This window comes from Oculina patagonica, chromosome 4 (genome assembly GCF_052425735.1).
Source record: "Oculina patagonica isolate OP01 chromosome 4, crgOcupat, whole genome shotgun sequence".
Classification (NCBI taxonomy): domain Eukaryota; kingdom Metazoa; phylum Cnidaria; class Anthozoa; order Scleractinia; family Oculinidae; genus Oculina; species Oculina patagonica.
This window is the reverse complement of record NC_135761.1, coordinates 21536233-21558564: the sequence shown is the minus strand read 5'-3', so window position 1 is coordinate 21558564 and position 22332 is coordinate 21536233. Positions and strand designations below refer to the sequence as shown.

The 22332-nt window shown below is 38.9% G+C and overlaps 1 pseudogene; it reads left to right on the top strand.

Moving 5' to 3' along the window:
• Positions 1–4470: 4470 nt before the first annotated feature.
• On the top strand, positions 4471–18845 carry LOC144651643 (uncharacterized; annotated as a pseudogene).
• Positions 18846–22332: the final 3487 nt, after the last annotated feature.

Here is a 22332-nt window from a genome sequence, read left to right as displayed (position 1 = left end):
AAATATCATTCATTTGTCTCAAGTTTTCAATAGTTTACTATTAAAACAATTTTATACCCTGTAATCCTTTATTGAAGCGATTTTTCTTTCACAATTTCATGGCCTCGACAGAAACTTTTCCGCATGAATTAACACCAAAGTGTAGTGACGTCACCGGACGGCATTAGGCCCAAATGTGTTCAGACGTTCCTTCTGGCAAGCAGGCGAGCACAGAGGGATGTCTGAAATTCAGGCTACCCTTTTATATACCTGAAGCCTGAAAAAGGTACCCCTTTCGGGCGGAGCCTCCCCGTATAGGCCATTATAGGGAGTACCCCCCCCGGGATTAGTGGTGATTACTAAATGATCCGCAACTTGTATGTAAGGCAATTTTGGGCAATTTAAATTGCCTGGCAACCACGTTGAATTTTAATGTAATAGAAATTAGAAAAAGGTTACCGTGAAAAGGGCTATCGTAGAGCCACCGTCTGTTTGCTAACGGAGCATGCTTACTTTCACATTTATAATAAATTCCCAAACAAATGCCAGGATTCCCATGTGATTACCTACAACTTCTGATGTCTACTACCAGATGGACAGATTATTGCCTTGGAGGGACAGAGAAATGTTCTCCAGAAGCTTCCTCAGCCATTCTGAATTTTCTCTTCCCACCAAAGAGAACAAAATAGAAAGACTCAGGGGGGGGGGGGAGGCTTCCTGGCAGAAACTCCTATTTTCCCACCACCCCTACTCCTTTCCTCCTCCCTCGCGCGCCCATTACAGCAAACTCGCGCGGAAATTTACTCTTGCACGTGCTGTTTGTGCCATAAAGATATTTACCTGGGGATGCGAGTATTTGTCAGTGGCCAGGGCTCATTTATATGGAAAGAGGATGATCCTTGCACTAAGATCATTCTCCTTTCATGTCAAATGGAATGATCCTTTTGCTAGGATCATCCGAGCGCCATATGTTTTCAGCTTTCAGTTTACATGTGAAGAATTTATTAGCCCCAACGCTAGAATCATCAATCATATCAGAAAGGCTTATACTAGCACTAGGATCATTCCATTTTACATGAAAGGAGGATGATCCTAGTGCAAGGATCATCCTCTTTCCATATAAATAGGCCCTATAAAAATGAGAACAGAAATTCCTTCTTAGCCCCGATGGTGGTGAGGGGTCTGGGGATGACCGCAGAGGACCCGCAGAGGATTCTAGTCAGTAGTCACGCGACGATCCCGATCACGCACGGCATGCAGCGACAACTGCCTCGTCCCCAGGCGTCCTCGTCCTTGGTCGTGCACGGTTCGCTTGGCGTTGTGGGACTGACGTGCACGGTTCGCTTGGCGTTCTGGGCCTGATGCGGACGGGAAAGCGGACGCCTGGCAGATCCTGTTCAGTTTCTTGGCAAAACTGTTCGGTTTCTCGTCAAAAGGCATTTTAGCGTTTTTGTGAAGTTTAAAGGTCAAGAAATCGACACTGGAAGCTACGTGGAAGTTAGTGCTGTCAACATGTGGATTTTGGCGGCCTTTCGGATCGTTTTAGTTGCTCTATCGAGCCGATTCTTTTCAGCGTTCACTGAGGCTGGTTTTAGCGAAGCGGGGGTCCCCTCGCTTTAATCTAATGTTGGCGGGAAATCTAGCTCAAAATCAGCGATTTATCCGGAGAAATGGCATGAAATCTGAGCAGAAGATTGAACAGAGAAAATCCCACTTTGATTGCGAAAAGATCGTGCAATGGCGGAGGGTAAAGAACCTCTGCCGTCGTTAAAAAAATTAAATTTCTTAAGCTTCGAACTGACGGTAAGTTTCGCTTCAATCGATGCCAGAGGTTTGTTTCGTTTCTGAGTAGTGCTTAGCTTCCTTACATTTCGGAATACTTTTATTTGTACCTCTTGGCCGTTAAACTTTAACTATAAAGTCTATAAGCAGCACTCCAGAGAGAACCGTTCAAGTGCTCACAAGTGTTTTATCAAATTAATGCTGTCCAACTAAGGAGATCTTATGAGAACATGGCACGTAAACAATTATAATGTGTGCTAATATTTTATTTTAGCTAGGTTAACCTCATAATTTACCTTTCTCGACATAAAGTACAATTCTTGAACTTTCAACTTTGTGTAGTTCTGTTAATTTCAGCACTTAATGTGTTAATGACCAGAGGAGGCAGATCCTACTGTGTATCGAAATTACTCCCCGCTGATTAATTTGTGTGTTTCTCATCACTGAACTGCTTGATAATGCATTGATACTGTAAGGAGAAACAAGGTTTTGGTCACTCTTGTAGAGGATTTAAGCAGGATAAGACTTTGACAAACTTGTGCAGCTAAGTAACAAAAATAACAAAATAATTTTTTCTAGTTGTAGTGTTATAGGGAGTGTTTTTCAGTAGGTGTTTTTAGAGAATGTGTGGCAAATCTTTATTCCTAAGGGTAACAAAACACTGGTATGACAGACAGCAAAACTTAAGTCATTTTTGTGAGCCCAAGAGTTTATGGGTGAGACAGTGTAGGAAAATAAATTGAGATGGCATGCAATTTCACATCAAAGGATTTGTTACTGACTCTTTAATGCATTTCATGTGAACATGGCAACTCCTGGCTAACCATATTCAATTTGATTAATTATAAAATAATGTGCAACATTTGTATTTGAAGAAGCAATCACCACACCTCTACAAACCTGGAGTTGCCAATTTTTCCCCAGTTTGCTAAAAGCCCACTGCCTCTAGCAGTCTTGAAATACAATTAAAGCATTTTAAATGTTGTATACTTTGCCTACCGTGCTGCTTTATACCCATGACAACAGCTGTCTAAAGAGAGAAGAATTACTTTTTACATTTAAGATACATTTGATTGTCAAATGTCTTTAATAAATTGTTTTTAAAAATATTTCTAGTATCGATTCTAGTAGTACTGATTTTGCAAAACCATTCAGACATTTCCCTTCAACTTGCAAAAGTTCCCTAGCCAGGAGGGTTTTACCTGCATGGCCTTAACAGAACATGAATTCAAATAAGTTGTGCATGGGATAATCTGAGGATTACTGTTTGTACGACAATTTCTTGGTGGTGCCATTCATCTGATTATGATCTAGACATAATAGTGAACCTTCTCCTGAAAATTAGCTTGATTGAATTTCGAAAGTGATTTACTAGCCCTCTTCCTTCTCCAACTCTCGGTGTACAGTTCACCTCAGCTCCTTTTGAAACATTTGTTGATAAATAATAATAAAATTATTCACCATATCAATCACAGTAATTAGTATTAAGTCAGTGGGAGCATAACAAAGGCCTTTAGACACCAAATTTGCAAGCACAAAGTGAACATTTTTTTCAGTGGCTGAAAAAATTAAGAATTTTACAAATTCATGTACTATTTTAAATTTTTAAAGAAGTATAGGAGAGTGATAAATAATTCAGAGGGGTTATAATAGAATGATGGTGGGCCTTGGACATATGTATATATGTAAATTATCTTCCCATTTTTACAAAGCAAGATTTCAAGATGATCTTAAATCATATACTGCACATGAACCATTCTCAAAACTCCATGAAAAGTGTCACAGTCAACAGAAATGCTCTCTGCACCTGCCCCTAAATAAGACTCACTGCCACAGTGCTTGACAAAAAAAAAAATGTGTATTTATCCTTAATAAATTGTGGTTTAATGGGAAAAAAGTCACCTAATGGCAATCAAAAAAAAAATGCATTGAAAAAATACAGTTATATATATCAAACATTTTTAATGTAATTTTTATTTTCAATTAAAAAAAAAACAACTATCAAAGGTTGTGCTTGATTACTGATAAGCAGATAATTTACATTTTAGACAGATGAATTGTATTGATGTATTCATACTGTTGTTGCACTGTCTTTGTCGCCTATGGCTGAGGAGTTTTTAAATGTGCGTACATTTAATAAATAAAAGGTAACTAACTCTCAGGTTCTACGAAAAAAATTCTACACGAAACAATAATGCATGGAAAGGATAACTGATTTTCTTGTCATTTACACTCGGATTTACAAGACAACTTCGATAAACGGAATTGAGTACCTGTCTGTCTTGGAGATCGGAAAATGTCATTAGACATTTCAACGTCTTTTTGCCGTAAAGGATTTAAAGCTTTTTTAACTTCACAGACTGCCTCCTATGCTCTTCCTGGCTCTTCTCAAGCTGAGCTGGGACGTGATGTAGCGTGCGAAAATGGTGGTCAGGTCCGTCTTCTTAATAAAATAATATTTTTCAGGAAAAATGTGCCCAAGGCACTCTGTGCTGTAAAAATGCTAAATAGACGGCTCTTTCGCTGTTTTGAATACACTTTTAAGGGTTGATGATATTTTGGTCCGCCATATTGAATGCAAGATCTGCCAGGCGCTCCGCGGCTCGCTCCCTAACCACCAACCCCCGCGCTCCCTGTCTTCCCGCCTTACCGCCTCAACGTCCGGCCAATCGGCGCCTGGGGACGAGGCAGCAGCGACAAAATTAACTGAAGGAGGAAGCTACAAAATACATTGGTAAGTAAAGCACGATTAGTCTATTTTGTAGTCTCTCTTCTTTGGAATGCTGCTTCCGAATTAAAGCTTATTCATTTACAATTATACAACATTATAAAAGACGCTAGATGAGCCAGAACGTACGTGTTGAAATAGACTAATGTCCGGTACCTGTTGAGCAGGTTTAGGTTTCGCTGAATAATTTTCTTCGTTCTGTTTATTTTGTTCGCTTATTCTTTGATGAACAAGAGTTATCATAATTATTAAACATAAGAAAATGCAGACAATGAAGACAGAACGGCTTTTTAAACCAGGCGCTCCGGAATCTTTGCGAATCGCCTGTTCTTCGCTTTGCATCCGATTGCTCAATATTTCCCAGATATCAAATGTTTACATAATTATGTTTCAGTGTGAAACTCAATTGTAGTACTATTACCCATTCTGCGATTTTTAAAGAAATACTGAAGGAAGGTAAAGCAACTTTATTTTGCAGGGCTTGTGTTCCTAAAACTCACAGATTTCTCAGCAATTTCACGTCAAAATGTTAAGTTTCTCTTCCGCTTTCGCTTTCATTCGGGGAAATCCCTCTCAAGCTCGAAGTTTCCAGAACGTAATGGAACCATCAATCACGAAGAGCAAAGTAAATCGCAATAAAACAAGAACTTCTTAGAAGTTTTAAACGCGCTTCCAAACAAATTACCGCAATTGTGCTCATATAAAAATTCACCAAAAACGTCACGCGATTTGTTAGCACCGCAATTGTTCAATTGTCACGCGAGTCACATAATCCGCAGCTTACGTTGTTGCCGTTTAGATTTCTGATAAATCAAAGACTGACGTCGTTTCAACAGTTCAAGATTATTAAAAATAGTATAGCTAACTCTAATCAAGCTAAGTAAAGATCAAAATGTTCGTAAAGTTTCTATTGGTAAGAGATTTATAGATTATGAACATTGCGTGACCCATGGTCTGGCCGGCCCAGCGAAGAGATAGTTGTGTGAATGACGTAAGCTTTGTATTAACAAAAATAGCTTGAAGATGTCAAAACAATTACGGTTTTACAATGTGAATATTCTGTACAGACGCTCTAATTCAAACACTTGAATGCCACAAAAATGTACATTTCCTGCTATAAAATAGAGCGCAGAAATGTTAAATAGGTGAATGATTAAGTAGCACAGCTCGTGGAAAGTACAGTAAGACACTACCTCTCTGGAACATCTATTTTCATTCACCCGCTGTAAACACTACCTCTATTGTTATTCAGGGCTAGGGGCATTGTTGTTACCTGTTATCTATTGTTTTAAGAACCAATGAATTAACTCCTTCCAAGAGGTAGTGGGCGACCTGGAAAGTAAAATTTTTGTAAAAGCTTTAGTAGAATCATATGTGTGATTCAAAGCATGGCCTAAGAGTTGGCCGAGTGGGAGTATGGGTCTATGAATAATAAGAGGTGGACCACTATTTTTCAACATGTCAAAAAGGGTGGGTCAGGAAAAATAATGCACTGCATAAGGGGTGGGTCATTGTAAAATATTCATGAAACAGCAACAATAAAGTGCAAACATTTTATAAGGATGCCTTAAACAGCGTTTCGGATGTGCTAAAAATATTAATTTTCCCGGGGGAACATTCCTCCAGACCCCCTAATTTCCATGTTCCAAACATCATAAACTCAAAAACCACCAACTATTGTTATCTCTCTTAGCTGCAGAGACTACATCTTCAATGGTACAAATATTCTACCAAAATGCCTAAAATAGTATTTTTGGGTTTCTAAAAATCTAAATTTTCCTGGGGGAACATCCCCCGGACCCCTCTACGTTGTTATGGGCTCCTGACTTTGCCTTGTACAAACATAATTAACTCAAAACCACCAACTATTAGTAAATCCCTTTAAACTGCAGAGACTATGTACATCTAAAAAAGTACAAAAATTCTACCAGAATTTCTAAAATAGCACTTCAGGATTCTAACACTGACGTGATTCAAACTTTTGATCTCGGGGGAGGGGGAAGCAATAGGTTTTTCTGTGCCACTCCAGAGGTGGGCTGCCCCAATTTTGTCAAATAATTCGGGGGTGAGCCACTGAAAATCAGTATTTAAAATGAAAAAAATCATAGCCCACCCCCTTGTACTTTATGATGATATCAGTCCCCAAAAAGAGAATATCAGAGTCCCCGACAGGAATCGAACCATTCATCTCCATGGTCTTACACTACGCAGTGGAGTGACCACATCTTTGTACCTGGGGTCTTCGTTCCCTTTGACCAGAGAAGGAACGAAGACTCAAGGTACGAGAATGGTCTGACCAAATTCAAGCTGTCTGAAAATGTTTCGAGTGTATGATGTATTTTTTTTAATCAAAATCGAATGCCCTAAAATAGCATTTCAGGGATTCGGACACCGACATGTTTCAAACTTTCGATCTCGAAGATTTTTTGGAGATTCTGACTGAAGTGGTAAGCCAATGTTCCCTATGTAAGCCAATGTTCCCCTGTACTTTATGATTGGTCCATAAAAAGCAGAGGAATAAAATTGGAGAAATCTATGTTAATTAAGGGAGTGCTCATTAATTACTTGGGGGGAGGGGGAGGGCTGTTAAGTTGTTGAAAAAGTGGTCTCAAAAATTGCAACCCTCTCCCAAATTGGTGCCCAGAAATTTACAACCCACCCCAAATCAGACCAAAAAATCCCCCCTCCCCCCCCCAAACCTCTGTCCTTTGAATGAGCACATAAAATAATAAACACAGTAAGGTGAAAACCATTGAAAGTAGTTCACTTGTTCTTAGGGAAGTTGTGTGCCCTCAGGAGGGGTCTGGGGGCATTCTCCCCCAGAAAATTTTCAATTTTTTATCCTCTTAGATCACTTTGCTGCCATTCTGAGTAGCAATATGATGGCACATTCAGAAAAGCTACTTGCATTCCTGTTTTAACTTTTTCAGCTGTCCGAGCTATTCGAAGCAGGTAAAATAGAAAAAAAATTGCAAAATAGTGTGTTGCTAAGGGACTGGTCATAAAGTACAGGTTGGGTGGGGGGGGGGGCTATGAATAATTGGGTGTGGGTCACTGTTTTTCAACATGTCAAAAAGGGTGGGTAAGGAAAAAAATGCACTTTGATCACTTTTCTGCGATTCTGAGTAGCAATATGATGGCGCTTTCAGAAAAGCTATTTATATTCCTTTTTAAGTCGTGAATGCAAAGAACGACTTATTGCGGTCTGCTGGAGAAATTCAATTAAATTTGTGTAAACTCCCTTGGTAACCTGGCAACTTTATATTAAGTTTAAATTAAGTTCAAAATGGCGGATGAACGTGCACAAGGGCTGGTTTCCCGAGTTGTAAAGCGAACTTGTGGATGTACATCAGGAGAATACGAATATTTTTTTCCTTTCTGGAAGGAATTTTTCTAGCGAGGCCAGTGTTCGAATCCACATTTACACACAATGCAACGGAAAGGATGGCCAAGGAAGCAAGAAACTTGCACGCCGATCAGTAGCTTATTTTGAAAGTCCGCGGATATGAAATTATCTTTCATTGAAATGCAATCAAATAGTTGGTAAGTAATAAATCACCCTAAATAAGGCTGTATTTTCCGCTACAAATTAGTCTCACTCAGCAAGATTAAACTGATGCGTTTCGAAACAATTAGAGACATCTATAGTTGGCTTGCTTTGTCTTTCGGTCGATCATTCATTTGCACGTTCGTCAAGTTTTTGTATCTAGTAATATTTTCTATTCGTTGTCACACTTTCCTTAACGAAGTTCCCAAGTACATCTATCTCGTGACTTAAACTTAAATCAAAATTTCCTCTGGCATTCGTAGCTCATAATTTAGGTAGCAAGCCTTATGTGAATGATAAATTTGCTCTGTTTTTGAAAGGCAAAACTACATTTGTAAACACAGTATTATGCATCAGTCCCTTACAATTATTTTTTCTTCATACACATGGTCTGTCAAAAAAGGGACATATTAGTTCAACTGTGGTAATTGTAGTTCTCCAGGGGTGTATCATTGCACTCAGGTAATTTTTTGCTTTGTCAACATCCACTGAGTGCTATGGGGTAGACATTCAAAGAAATTTAATTCAAAGGGTGAGAGTACTATTGTTAGCGGCTATTAATTTTAGCGATTTTTTCTGAGCAAGATTTAGCGACTATTTAATATAGGGATTTTCCAAAAAATTCAAAAAATAGTTATATCGTGTAAACCAGCTTTTACTGGCCGGTGATGAACATATGGCTAAGATGAAAATAGATGTTCAGTAAAAGAAAAAAACTACCGTATCTTGACATTGAATGAACATAAATTGCATTGCCTAAAAGAACAAAGTTACCAGTATCCATTTTTGTGTTCCATTAGGGTAGGAAGTGGGTACCGGGGAGGTACTTGAAATTTGACCAAGACAAGTTTTAGCAAGTACTAAATTTAGCGATTTTCGCCCAACTCACTAAAATCGCTAAAATGTAATAGCCACTAATATAACAATAGTAACCTTAAGGTCGATTTCTGTATGTGTTGTGCTACAGATTTATTTTAACAAGGCACATAGAATTTTGAATTAATTTACAGATTCGCCAAAACAATATCCTGCAATACAGCACATCACTGAACTCTGCATGAGGCTAGGCTGTCAAGAGGTGTGGGCTGGAATGAACATCCTGCAGTAACTTGTATGAAACACATGATCAGAAAAAGAATTTTATTTCAAATTTACTCTCATTTCACAAACAGTGAATATTGCTCTCTATAAATTGACTTTTAGCAGACCAGTTGTACAGCTTGAAAAATAAAATATTTGGAAGTTATTGTTATTGACTGCTGAAAAACAAAGAGTAAAAGATAAACAAGCTTTAAGGTTCAGATCCTTTAATCCAACATGGCAACCAAATCTATGCAGGATGGCTGGCAATGTATAGAGATTATTTAAAAACGAATTAATAAGGCTGATTAAAATGCATTGATGATTTTTGTGGAATGTAAAGGGGTAAAGACTTTTTGGTTGCAAGTAAAGATACCAGAAAAGGAAATAAGCAGCAGTTTTCATTTGTTACATGTATCAGGCCTCTAAATTGATAATAAATTATGTTGACTTTACTGTTTCCTGCCAATTTCAATTATTAGAAGTCACATGTATGAGGCATCTGTTAGTTTCTTTTAATTATTTGCCTTCTGTCACAGTGTCTGCCATTCTTTAATGTCTGCCATTCTTTAATGTGTGTCGAATAATACCACTGTCCTGTATAAAATGGCTGAGTTACCTGGTTATTAATTAAAGAACCCTTTAGCAAATGTGAAACAGCTTGGTGAAAAAAAATTCCCTAGCTTCTTTCCATTACCAGCTTCGCAGCATCTTAAGGTACCTCATATCTTGTTACCACTATACGTGTCTCTCTCAGGGGTTATTTATCACTTACCAGCTAGAATTTTAAACATGACTCAACTATGACGTACGTTTAACAGATTTCATAGACAATTACAAAAATTGTCGTTTGTCAGCAGACATTTAAAATTTATTTTGGCTAATTCTGGGCTATCAGTTTATAATATGCCACATTCACGACTTTGCTCATAGAGCCTTTGATTTAACTTTTTCAGCTGTCCGATCGAGCTATTTGGGATTGGGATTGGCTATTTGGGATTGTAACACCGAAATGTTTCAAACTTTTGATCTCGAAAAATTTAATTTTTTTTCCCTATGTTCCTATCTACATTACTGATTTTGGTTGGGGGGGTGGGGATGGGCCACTAGGTTTTTCTGCGCCACAATTTTGTCAAATAATTGGGGGGTGGGCCACTGATAATCAGTACTTGAAAAGAAAAAAATCATAGCCCACCCCGTGTACTTTATGACCGGCTCTATTAAGGCGATTATTGATAACTTGCCATGAAATAAATAGATATGCTCAAAATGGGTGTTTGAATCAAAATAATATCATACAATAAATAATCGTTTCAGTGTGAGTTTGCAACTGATTGCGCGAGTCTCATGCTCAATGCACGAGGCTTGAGAAGCCTGAACCAAACAGCTGTTGATGCTTAACACAAACAAGGCTAGGGGGTCCCAAGGAAAATTTTTATTTTAAGTCTTCTGAAATGACTAGAAATGCATCTACGAATGTTAAACATTTTTTTTCATTAATCAATTTATACCAATGAAAAAGAACCGTGATGAAACGTGTAAAGCCTCTTTGACCATTTAACAAGTCACTACTCTATAAGCCAATTGAGCACCAACGGATAGCTAGAAATTATTAAGCTTTTATTGCCTTTAACTTTTCGCTCACTCTTTTTTAAACAAATTTTTAATCTAGAAATTTTTAATCAAGAAATGCGTCGCATATATTTAAAGCTTTGAAGAATTTTATTTTATTTTATTTCTGTTTTATTTTCATTGTGGCTTACCTGTAAACTGGCTGGTGTGTTCCCGCAGATTTTGCTAACCATATCTGCAGGATGCATCGAAACCATAGCTTATAAGTGTAATGACCACATTAAACATTGTATTGTATTGTATGGTATTGTATTGTATTGCCTATTGATAGCTTGCTGGTAAAATAGTCAAAGCAGCAAGGTTAAGAAATGTTCCTCGGGGGGGGGGGGTAGCCAAGGGGGGTCCTGGGGTGCCCGTGAACCCTTCCCCCCCCTTTGTGGAATATTTATTTTGGAAATATATACAAACGTTGGCCAAAAACGCGCGAATCTTAAGATCAGACATGGCATCAATGTATTAAATCTTTCTTTACCAGTTCTAGATACTTAATTTATGCAGCTATTTTGCAGGCTTGCCCCCCCCCCTTCCCATTTTCACTACTTCCAGGTTTCGTTTTGCCCATGCCGCCGTCTGGCTGTTTGACATGTAACGTCCGGTAGTTCATACACAAAATAATTATTTTCGGAAGCGTAAAAATTGCCCGATTTCGCATTTGTTGATCAAAGATGGAGTTAATCCCACTTGGACTGGACTTAAGAAACGCATCTTTCATATTTGAGATTCCAACCAAAAAAATTTCCGGAGGAGCATGCCCCCCCTAGAAGTTTGTGCCTCCAGCACTCATGTTGTCCACCAGTTAAACATGTGAGGACTGTTCTTTAAAATGTTATCGAAAACCCTGACTCTGACTGCTCATACAAAAGATGTCGCTTCTGGATGTCGATGTGACAGACAATCTGTTAAGTACCCTGGGTGTAACATAGTGAATGTGAACCCCCCCCCCCCTTTGAAACATCCTAGCTACGCCCCTGCGCAGGGAACTTGCAGCATGAATGGTTAAAAAGTTGTTCTGTGGAGTCTGATTACAAAAACTGTACGTTGAAAGTCAACCATTCTAGTCATATTTTGAAGCGCATGGCTCACTCCAGAAATTTCCACAATGAGTCAATTTCAAGATAGAAAAGATTCAGCTTGATAAATACACGCGCTGTTTGCTGGTTAAGGGCATTACCAAGAAGGAGATGGATGGTGGATTGAAGTAGCCTAAAATATTATCGTGGGTCCAAAAACATTTGGCCCTCCCCAAAGTGGAGCACAAAAATTCTTAGCCCTCCCCTCAAATTTGCCGCCCCTCCCCCAAATAATTAATGACTGCTCCCTAAATTCATCGTGGTTACAATTTTCTTTGTTTAATCGTTTTCCTTAATCATTTAAAAATAATTTTATTTTATAGCGCACAAAAACAAATGTTACTTTACTAAAGAAACGCTTTCTTACAATACACGACTTATACTTATATACTACTTACAACAACAATCCTCCCAAATTACACTCAAAATCACGTGATCACCACATCCAATAGCAAGGGTCACCCTATTCGAGCATCACTTTGTAGTTTGCCGCTGTAGTAAATTTTGAAAAACACTATTTTCTTTGCAGATGGTCTGACGTTTGGTCCAGCTAGACTTTTTCAAAAAGGACTACTCGGATTTTACCGTGCTACCAATGTTATTGAAGGATCTTGCAGACATTTGAATGCCCGACAATGACATTTTCTCCTGAACAACTGAACTTTTTCAAGTTTTCTACTGTTGTTATAGATGAGTTCCCAGACGTCTTGCGTGAAGCCTTTGTCTTCATGTGGGACACCCGTGTCGCTACCCCACCTGGCGTCCCAAAATGGGACAACTCTGAAACAGTTCTAAACATGTTCCTTGCAAAAGAAGGTGGTGTCAAGAAAGTACCAACTCTGAACAAATCTTATAAGGAGTGGGACTGTACAGCTTTGTTCAAAGCCACTCTCTTTGCTCAAACTTTTGCCATGCCAGATGGGACTGGAGGTTTTAGCACGTTGGACAGGCTCTATGTGAGACCACATGGTTTATCAACTGGGACATTTCACCCCACTGTTGTCAGCCCCACTGGCAACACAGCTGAGACGTTTGCCTTAGCGTTTGATCAGCTTCGCTTGCTGCGAAATACGCTTTGCCACCAAATCAGCACCCAAAAGATCGACAAGGCTACCTTTGATCGTTATATATTGTTGGCAAAGGATGCCTTCATTGCACTTGGACAAGACACCACAAGGATTGATGACATTGGAAAGCTGGGCGAAGAAGACTTTCCCACAGCAAGGCTTCAACAAGTGGAGGACGAGTTAAAGAGGGAAAAAGATGCTGCCGTGAAATTTAAACAGATCGATGATCATCTTATTAATATCGAGTCACGAGTGGAAGATGTTGGGTCTGACGTGAAAGATGTAAAAAGTGACGTGACAGTTGTGAAGACACAAGTGGAAGATGTCGGGTCTGACGTGAAAGATGTGAAAAGTGACGTTACAGTTGTGAAGACTCAAGTGGAAGATATCGGGTCTGACGTGAAAGATGTGAAAAGTGACGTGACAGTTGTGAAGACACAAGTGGAAGATGTCGGGGCTGGCGTGAAAGATGTGAAAAGTGATGTAACAGATGTGAAGACACAAGTGAAAGATGTCGGGTCTGACGTGAAAGATGTGAAAAGTGACGTAACAGATGTAAAGAAACAAGTGGAAGATGTCGGGTCAGTAGTGCAGGAATTAAAGGAAGACATAAAGAGAGCAATACAAGAGGAAAACTTAAAAGGTAAGCTTAAATTTGTGGTGTGGGTGGGAGGCGCAGTGGCCTAACGGTTAGTGTGCTGGACTCCGGATCGGGCAGTCTGGGTTCAAGCCCTGGCTGGGTTTCTGTGTTGTGTTCTTGGGCAAGACACTTTACTCTCATAGTGCCTCTCTCCACCCAGGTGTTGAGTTGAATCCCAAGAGTAACCCTGTGATGGACCACAGGTGACCAACTGAGCGTACTATAAGAGTTTGTATGGATTTAAAATTGTTTAAAATTGTTTAAAAGTTTTAAGCCTTATTGATGCTTTCCAAAGGAAAGATGAGATATTTTTAATGTATTTTCGAATCCATACAAACGCTTATTAAGATGTTCAATTTAAAATCCATACAAACTCTTATAGTATGCTTTGATCATCTGTGGATGGACTAAAATCCCATCCACAGGAGAGTAGAAATACTCCTAGTCACTTCATGCTATTGAAACCAGGATAAGCTCCGGCCTGATCATGGGCCACTAGGCTCAAACGCAGACTTTACCTTGCCCTTACCTTTTAATTTGTAGTCTGGGTGAAGTAGTCTTGTGTATGTGTGCTCCATGTCTCATAAATAAGCCAATGGAATATGCTTTCACAATTACACTGCTCGCTCTCGGGTTCTATAGAATTTGATGTTTGTTGAGGGGTGAAGTTAGCTAGAAACCACGGGCCGCATCGCAGTCCAGCGTAGAATGCTGTCATTGTGTTGTGTTGTTATCAAAGTGTTTATAGCCTGCGAACAGGCTCCTGATTGGAGCTGCAGGGTGTGATTGCTGAGCGAAGCGAGCTGAGCGTGGCCTCGCCACGCCCTGTTCTCCCCCATAGCTCCCGCTCGGCAAGCTTCACTTGCATATTTGTTTTTGTTTTTTTCACCCCACTTGGGAGTCTGTTCCCAAGCTAAGTGTTTAAGAATCGTTAGGTCGGAAGACAATCTAATTCCGTGGTGATTACAATAGGTAATATTTCTTGAACAGAGCTTGGAACCCAACGCTTCCGTGACAGGCAAGTTGCAAGATCGACAAGTATTCTGTCATAGAGCTGTCGGTCATACGGCATCATTTAACCTATTTGCTTTTACTTAAGGTCCATCAGTTCCCGTCTCGTGCATACCACAGAAAATACCGCACTTTGTTGGCCGCCAGGAAGAGTGCCTAGCAGTCTTTAATCATTTAACAAATGGAGACACTCGACTGGTTGATGTCTGGGGTCCACCGGGATTTGGAAAGACGTCAGTGGCTGTTAAAGTAGCCCATCACTTGAAAGAGATGAAGATTCCAGTCTACTTTACCTCCCTTCGCGGAATGAAAAGTAAAGACGATCTAGTGTCAAAGCTTTTAAGTATATTTACAGACGCTAAACAGGCGTTTTATGTTTCACCCTCTGATTGGCTCATCCAAAGTTTACAACAACTGAAGAATCCGTTTGTCCTCATTTTGGATAATGCTGACGACTTACTGGAATCTGGAGATTCCAAACTAAAAGAAGACGTGCTCGGATTCACGAAGGAGATTCTTGACCAATGCAGTCAAATCAAGCTTCTTCTCACAACTCGTGAATCTCTAGACTATCTGAGCCATAAGCTTTCCATCCATCAAGAAAGAGTTGGTGTACTGGATGGAGTATCCTCTGGCAGCTTAGTAAAGTCCCAATTGCCAGATGTCTCAGACGATGACTGCAGTTCCATAGTAAAGTTATGTGGACAAGTTCCTTTAGCAATGCGATTGATGTGTAGCTTCATGATGGAAGAAAATGTTTCACTTACTGAGCTCTTTGAAGAACTAGAGGTTTCACCTCTTGTTGAAGTTTTGGACAATGAACATTTTTCCGATGATGCTCGACTGAAGACCATAATCAACAAATCATTTGAAAGACTTACTTCCCAGGAGAGAGATGCGTTTGTGTCACTGGCTGTTTTTCCTAGCAGCTTTGGAGTGGAGGAGGCTACGGCTGTTTTGGATTTGAAGACAGTTCGACCGACCAAGAAAGTTATCAGATCGCTGAAACGAAAATCTTTAATAGATTGTAGTGAAGACGTTGAATCCTTCACAATTCATTCACTTTTGCGATCCTTCATTGACGAAAGAAGAATAGCTAACCAGACAATTCAAGCCATGTTTCATGCAGCACAACTTCGTTTCTACGACTATCAGATCACTAGTTTTGGTGAGGCTAATGAAAAATTTCTAACAGGTTATTCTGATAGAGCAGTTCAAGATTTTTATGGTCAGCGGGAGAGCATTCTGTTGTCCCTTTTAAATGGAGCAAAGGTGGACGCACTTTACCCCAAAGTTGTAGAAGTATTGTCAAAGGCCGAGTTATTTTTTGATTTTGTACTGTCCGATGAAAAGGAGTTATTCGACAGGGTTTACTGCACCGCAGTAGAAGAAGCAAAGAAAAGGCAACGTCACGACGATGAATGTAATTTGCTTGCCGCCAAGTCGTTTGGCTTCTTGGGATGGTTTGAGGAAAACCGTCAAAGCTGGGACGAGTCCTTGATAGCTGGTATTCGTGATTCTACTGATAACTTTTCAGCGAAGCGTTTATGCTATCTTGGCATCCACCAGCTGCAATGTGGAAAACTGGACGGCGGCATATCGTCTCTTAGAACTTCTGCAGATCGTCTGAATGGTAGTAATTGCGACGAAAAAGTTCTTAAGGTACTTACCTGTCATGCACTTGCAGTCTGTTACAGAAATAAACGTGACAAGGAAAACGCATCTAAGTTTGACACTTTGTGTTGCAACGAGAGTAAGTCTACATCGTTGAGTCCTGTGGTTCGCTATGTCTTCTTACAAGACAGCTCTTTAGCTGATGAACCGACAGATTTAGTCCGTATTGTCGAGAAAGATGTTCCCTTTTTTGTAGTTATGGCTAAAATATTATTTGCTTTACAGGGAGCTGCAGTTTGGAAAGCAGGCGAAAACTGAACTATCTTTAACGACCCGTCATTTTGTTGGACTGTACAAAGTTTTTCTTCCATTATCTGGCAAAGGAATGCTCCATGTTTTGATACTAGAGGCTTGTTGCTATGTGCTATATGGTTTGAGCTGTTTCAAGGAAGCAGCGGAAGGCTATCAAATAATAACTGACAAATTTGAAAAGACACCAGGAAACTGGACTGACGAATTCAAGGCTCAGAATTTCTTATTTCGCGGCTTAGCTCTGAAAGGACTAAACGATCACGAGGCAGCTTTCTATTGTTTAAAGAAAGCTTTAGACATCAGAAGGCGACTTTTACAGGAAAACAAGGACGCAACACACGACAACAAGATGATCAGAGAGACTATCGACTCCGTTAAGCACTGTTTGGAAATTCAAGAAAATCTCAATGGCGGTACTTTTGGTCAAACTAACGATTTCAGAGTCATCTGTGAAGAAATTAAAATTACTCTTAAGTCGATGGAAAGGATTTGTGGTGTCGACCTCGCCGAAATCGCAGCAAATTACAGCCAACTTGGTTGTTGCTATTGGTATATTGATAGCGATATGGGAGCTCGAGCCGATATTGCGGAATTATGTCAGCAGGCCCTAAAGTTAAGAGAGGAGCACGTGGGCGATTCCGTTGACAAAGCATCATGTCTATCTGATTTAGGAGTTGTGAATTTGAAATTGAACCGGAACAATGAGTCTGAGAAGGCATTCCAACGTGCGTTGAAGCTGAGGAAATTGTTGGGGATTGAGGATCACGCTGACACTGCTGTTGTTTACGAAGGACTTGGGTTAAACCATTTTGCGCAGGGTGAGTTGAGCGAAGCTCTTAACGCACATCTCCAGGGCTTACAGCTTAGAAAGAAACATTTAGGTCATCACACCCTTACAGCCGAAAGCTTCACTCAAACAGGATGTGCGTATCTTATGATGGGCGAGTATCAGGCTGGAAGAGAACATGTTCAGAACGCTGCCGATATATTTAAAACATTTCTTGGTGACCATAAAGATACCGCCTCTACGTTCCAACTCCTAAGTGGAGTGAACTTTAAAATGGGGAACTACAAGGAAGCTCTTGATGCTTGTCAAGAAGCTAGGAACATAAGATTGAAGGTATTAGTCGAACACGTGGATACAGCTAAAAGCCTTCACAATTTTGGAAACATATGTTTTAAGATGCGTGATTTTAAAAGAGCTGTTAGGTCCCTTGGGAGAGCGTCAGCGATGAGATCAAAACTTCTTGGTGACCACCTGGACACAGCAATGAGCTACCACTGCCTTGGTAAAGCGCAGATGTCTATGGGTGACTTCAGTGGTGCCATGGAATCTTTGAGGAAAGCTTTGAGTATCCGAGAAAAAGAAAAGCATTCAGACGCCGCCGAAACTTCAGAGCTGCTAGATCGCGCCTATTTAGGCTACTTGATTAAATACGAATCAGCGTCGTCTCAGCAATAGACCTCATTTGCTTGTGAGGTTTTTTGCTGCATTTCAGACCATTTACAATGATATTGTTGAGAACTCTTGTTTTTTTTTTAATTTTCAAGAGTGATTTTGGATGGACAAAACCGGATCAATTCTGTAAACTAAGAATGTCACTTGGTCTGAAATGGGAAAACAAGCAACCAAACGGAGGTCTGTTCAAAAACGCACAGAGAGAATACCTGCAGAAAGATCGTGTGAACACTGCTTTAACTTAACAGTTATCTGTTTCTCAACTGTTACTCGGAAGACTACTTAAGTTAGTATGATGTATCCGAGGCAGCCACGAGTCTAAAAATATCAGGGTCGTAACCAGGTATATTTTTTCATCGCTGATCCCAAATTTTAGCTCTAAATTTTGATTCCTGATCTCCAAAATGTGGCAACATTTGATCCCCGATTCCATTCTGATCCCATCTGATTGGCTGATCTAGATCCCATGACATACTATGACTTAATCCCGATCCCGAGGCTGTGATCCCTGATCCCATATATCTGGTTACGACCCTGAAATATGCTACTGAGTGCTTCTGGGCCTTAAACCGCTTTTATATTAAACTGTTAAAAGGGGTGTTTCTTGGAAACCTCTGGTTCTGATGTCACAAACTGAATACAACTAAAGCGCTAAACGTGCGTAAGCCCTGTCAAGTGTGAATGGTTTTGCCTCTAATTGGGCGACAAACTACCAGCATGATAACTCTGATTGGTTGACAAGTTAAACAAACTTGGTTAAAAAAACTGATTGTTTATGAAAACAAAATCAGAAAATTTGCTGGCAAAAAGAAACGTTTTGTTCAAATTATAGCTTTAACTTGAATTGTGCGTTTTTGATAAGTTAAAGTTAGTTATAACGGAATTACTTTTGATAAAATTACATATCAGTTAGTGAGTTGGTTATTAGACCTTATGCAAAATTGGTTGTCATTCATTTCTTTTGTTTGGTCAAGTTTCTGAAAATGCTGATGGCGACACTTGAAAATATATGGAATAATATGCTAAACTGAGAAGTTTCAGTGTTTTTAGTTAAAAGGCTGCAGATTTGTGACGCGTTCAATTTTAAGAGATTTGTATGGAAAAAGCCACCATGGCCTGCCTAGCCTCGTTTTCATGTTTTTGGCCGTATAATCGTCCCTGTAACTTCCCATTACTTCCCATTAGATAAAACTATAGCCTCGAAACTTCATACACTGATTTACTTTGAATTGATCTTTAAGTTAAAGAAATTTAAATTTGTTGACAAATAATCCTTCTAGGAGCCGAGAATTAACGGCAGCCATATTTGCATTGGGTCTTTTTTTTGGTTTAAAAATTGATTTAGTTAACGTATTATAATACAGTTGAACCCTGGTAACTCGAACTCTGAAGGGAAACAAAAAACAGCTGGAGTTAACGGGGTTTTTGATTTAACCGAGTAAAAATGATTGAAAATTGGGTCCAATTGAAATAGAAGTTAGTTCAAGTTAGCGGGGTTGTTCGAGTTATCCGAGTTCGTGTTACCGGGGTTCTACTGTATTGTATCAAGTTTATAAGTGAATGTCACTTTTATGTGCTACCCTTTTTAAATAAAGAATTTTTTCTTCTTCTTTAATGCAGTTGTCGTGTTGGCTCAGAGTAGGATTAACAGTTTAGATTTCGAAGCATCAGTTTTTCGCGATTGTATAAACTTGTTTCAATACCACCGACATAAATTATTCGCAAAGATCATCAATTTCTTTTTTTTTTCCATCCGTTTAGCTTTTGACAGTTTTTTATCCTTCGCTCCACTGTTACTTTAAAATAATTAACGTTGTAGTCTTGGTTAGCCGCAGGAACATTTAAAAAAAATGTAATCCCCTTAGGATCCTATGGGTTGAACACTCGCTGTAATATATTCAACTTCTCAACTATTTCGGATCATACGGTTAGTCAAAATAATTTGTCATAACTTTTCATGATGAAGAAAACTTAAGATGAGATAGAGCGAGGAATATTTACGATATGTAATATTTATTTTCTTTTTTTACTATCGCTTTGTTAAGGGCGAATTGAAATATTCAGATCATTTTTAACAATAAAAGAAATATGAATTCAGTGTTCTTAAAAATTGCTGCGACAAGTAACTAAACAAAATTGCGCAAATACTCGTGTTAGACTCCGAATCACCGGCAACTCGTCCCCAGGTCTTTGCAGTGCGTACGTACATAGGGTCGGGCAGTCATGTGATAAGCAATTTTTTCGGCTCGATTATTTTACCAAATTTTCTTTGGTGTGGGACTAATATGGAGAGGGTTGAGAAGACTCTCCATACCAGCATAGTTAGGCACTCAAAACAAAATTAAATTACGGAAGAAGACCTTCTGAAATGAAATATGGTATACCTTGTCGACTGTGTTTTATTATAATTGTACCCACCAACTTCTAATAATGGTGTTAGTCAAACTTGCTACCATCGGTATGTCAGGGACTCTAATTGAGAGTGCGCAATAAGCATGCTTCCAAGTGCACCTTTAAAACGGCTAGCTCCTAGTAAGCCCCACTAAGGTGGGGACAGGTTCAAACGGATTCGGTCTTAAGTAGACTCACCTTAGTCGGATCGACGTAAGATTTACACCAGTTCTTGCTTATTAATGAAATCAATATTGCCATGACAACCTTAACCCTATTCAGACCGGGAGGGGGGGGGGGGGTGGGGGTTTTGAGGCCCGCGCCGACTTTGAACTTTTATAACTTTTCTAAGATTTAACCAAACGCTGCCAAACTTTCTGATTTTTCCCAAAATTTATCTGGCAACAAATTGGTAGGGTTGGATGATGTGTCAGGAACTTGACATCACCATGGCAACGGAATTTTCAAATTTGTAATTTTGCGTGTTTCTCTTAATAAAAATCAACTTAAATAGCATTATTTTTACATTTTTACGGGTTTGAAGCACATTTTTATTCAAATTTGGGGTGGTTATGTAAAATCTGATTTTAAGGCCTGGGATGGTTCACAAATTGAAAGAACACATCTACAGTTTTGTAAACGCTATCTTGAAGTCAGTAATAAGGCTTCTAATGTTGCATGTAGAGCTGAGCTTGGTCGATTTCCTCTCCTTATCACCATTAATCAAAGAATCCTCAACTATTTGATATATCTCCAAGAAAAGCAACCGGATTCTTTTGTTAGACAGTCTTTTTTAATTTCATTAGAACTTCACACCGCTGGTAAAAATAGTTTTTACTCTAATCTTATGAAGATATCCGAATATTTTAATTTTGGTAATTTTAATCCTGATTTAGTAGACACCGCAAAAGTGACAATGTTTCTGCAGTTAATGAAACAGAAATATATTTCGTATTGGCAGCATACTCTACAGCATTCTCAAAAACTAGAATTTTATAGATCTTTTAAGAACGAATATGCTACCTCCAATTATCTAGAGTTAACTAGGAGAGTTTCTGGTAGGAGAACATTAGCTAAATTACGAATTAGCAATCATAAGTTAATGATCGAACTAGGCAGATATAACAATACGCCCAGACATAATAGGCTCTGCCCGGTCTGTGATTGTAATAAAACCGAAGATGAAATTCATTTTCTCTTTTATTGTTCCAAATATGCAACAATAAGAGATAACTTTTACAAGACAATACAGCCTATCATCTTAAATGTCAGCCAACTACCAGTGCCTGACTTGATTTTAGAATTAATGAATTCTCCCGATCGTTTTGTGACCATGCAATTGATTAAATTTATATCATCTTGTTTTGATTTACGTAACAAAATACTATCAATGTAATTAATTTTATATGAATCATTTTTGTTTTTTACTATATATTATTATTTTATTATTTTTATTATTATTATTACTAAATAAGTTTACGCTTTTGCAATATTGTAACAAATTTACAGTCATGCAAATAAAGCTTGTTGTTGTTGTTGATATTGAGTACTTTGCAATGATTTTGGGTGGTTTTCTGGCATTTTGGAAAAATTTTGAAATCCAAGATGGCGGCTGTTTTGACATCATGATGTAATTGTCACGTGATGTGACATCACCATCCCACGTGACGTATCCCAAAAGAAAGAGTTTCGGACGTACAATACATCCTATAAGTTTCATGGTGATTGCTTAAATATTCTGGAAGTTACATAGGTCTGAATAGGGTTAATCAGTAAAATATAATTTGACGTGATCTAGATTAAATCACAGTATTAAAAGAAATGCCCGTGTTTAGCAATGCTGTGCTAATGAAGGACACTAAATAAACGGTAGGCCATTTCACGGTTTATTATTTTTTTTTTCCATTTGCATTAGTAGTAAGTACTAAATGATCCGCAACTTGCATGTAAGGCAATTTTAGGCAACTTTAATTGCCTCGCAACCACGTTGAGTTTTATTGTAAGAGAAATCAGAAAAGGT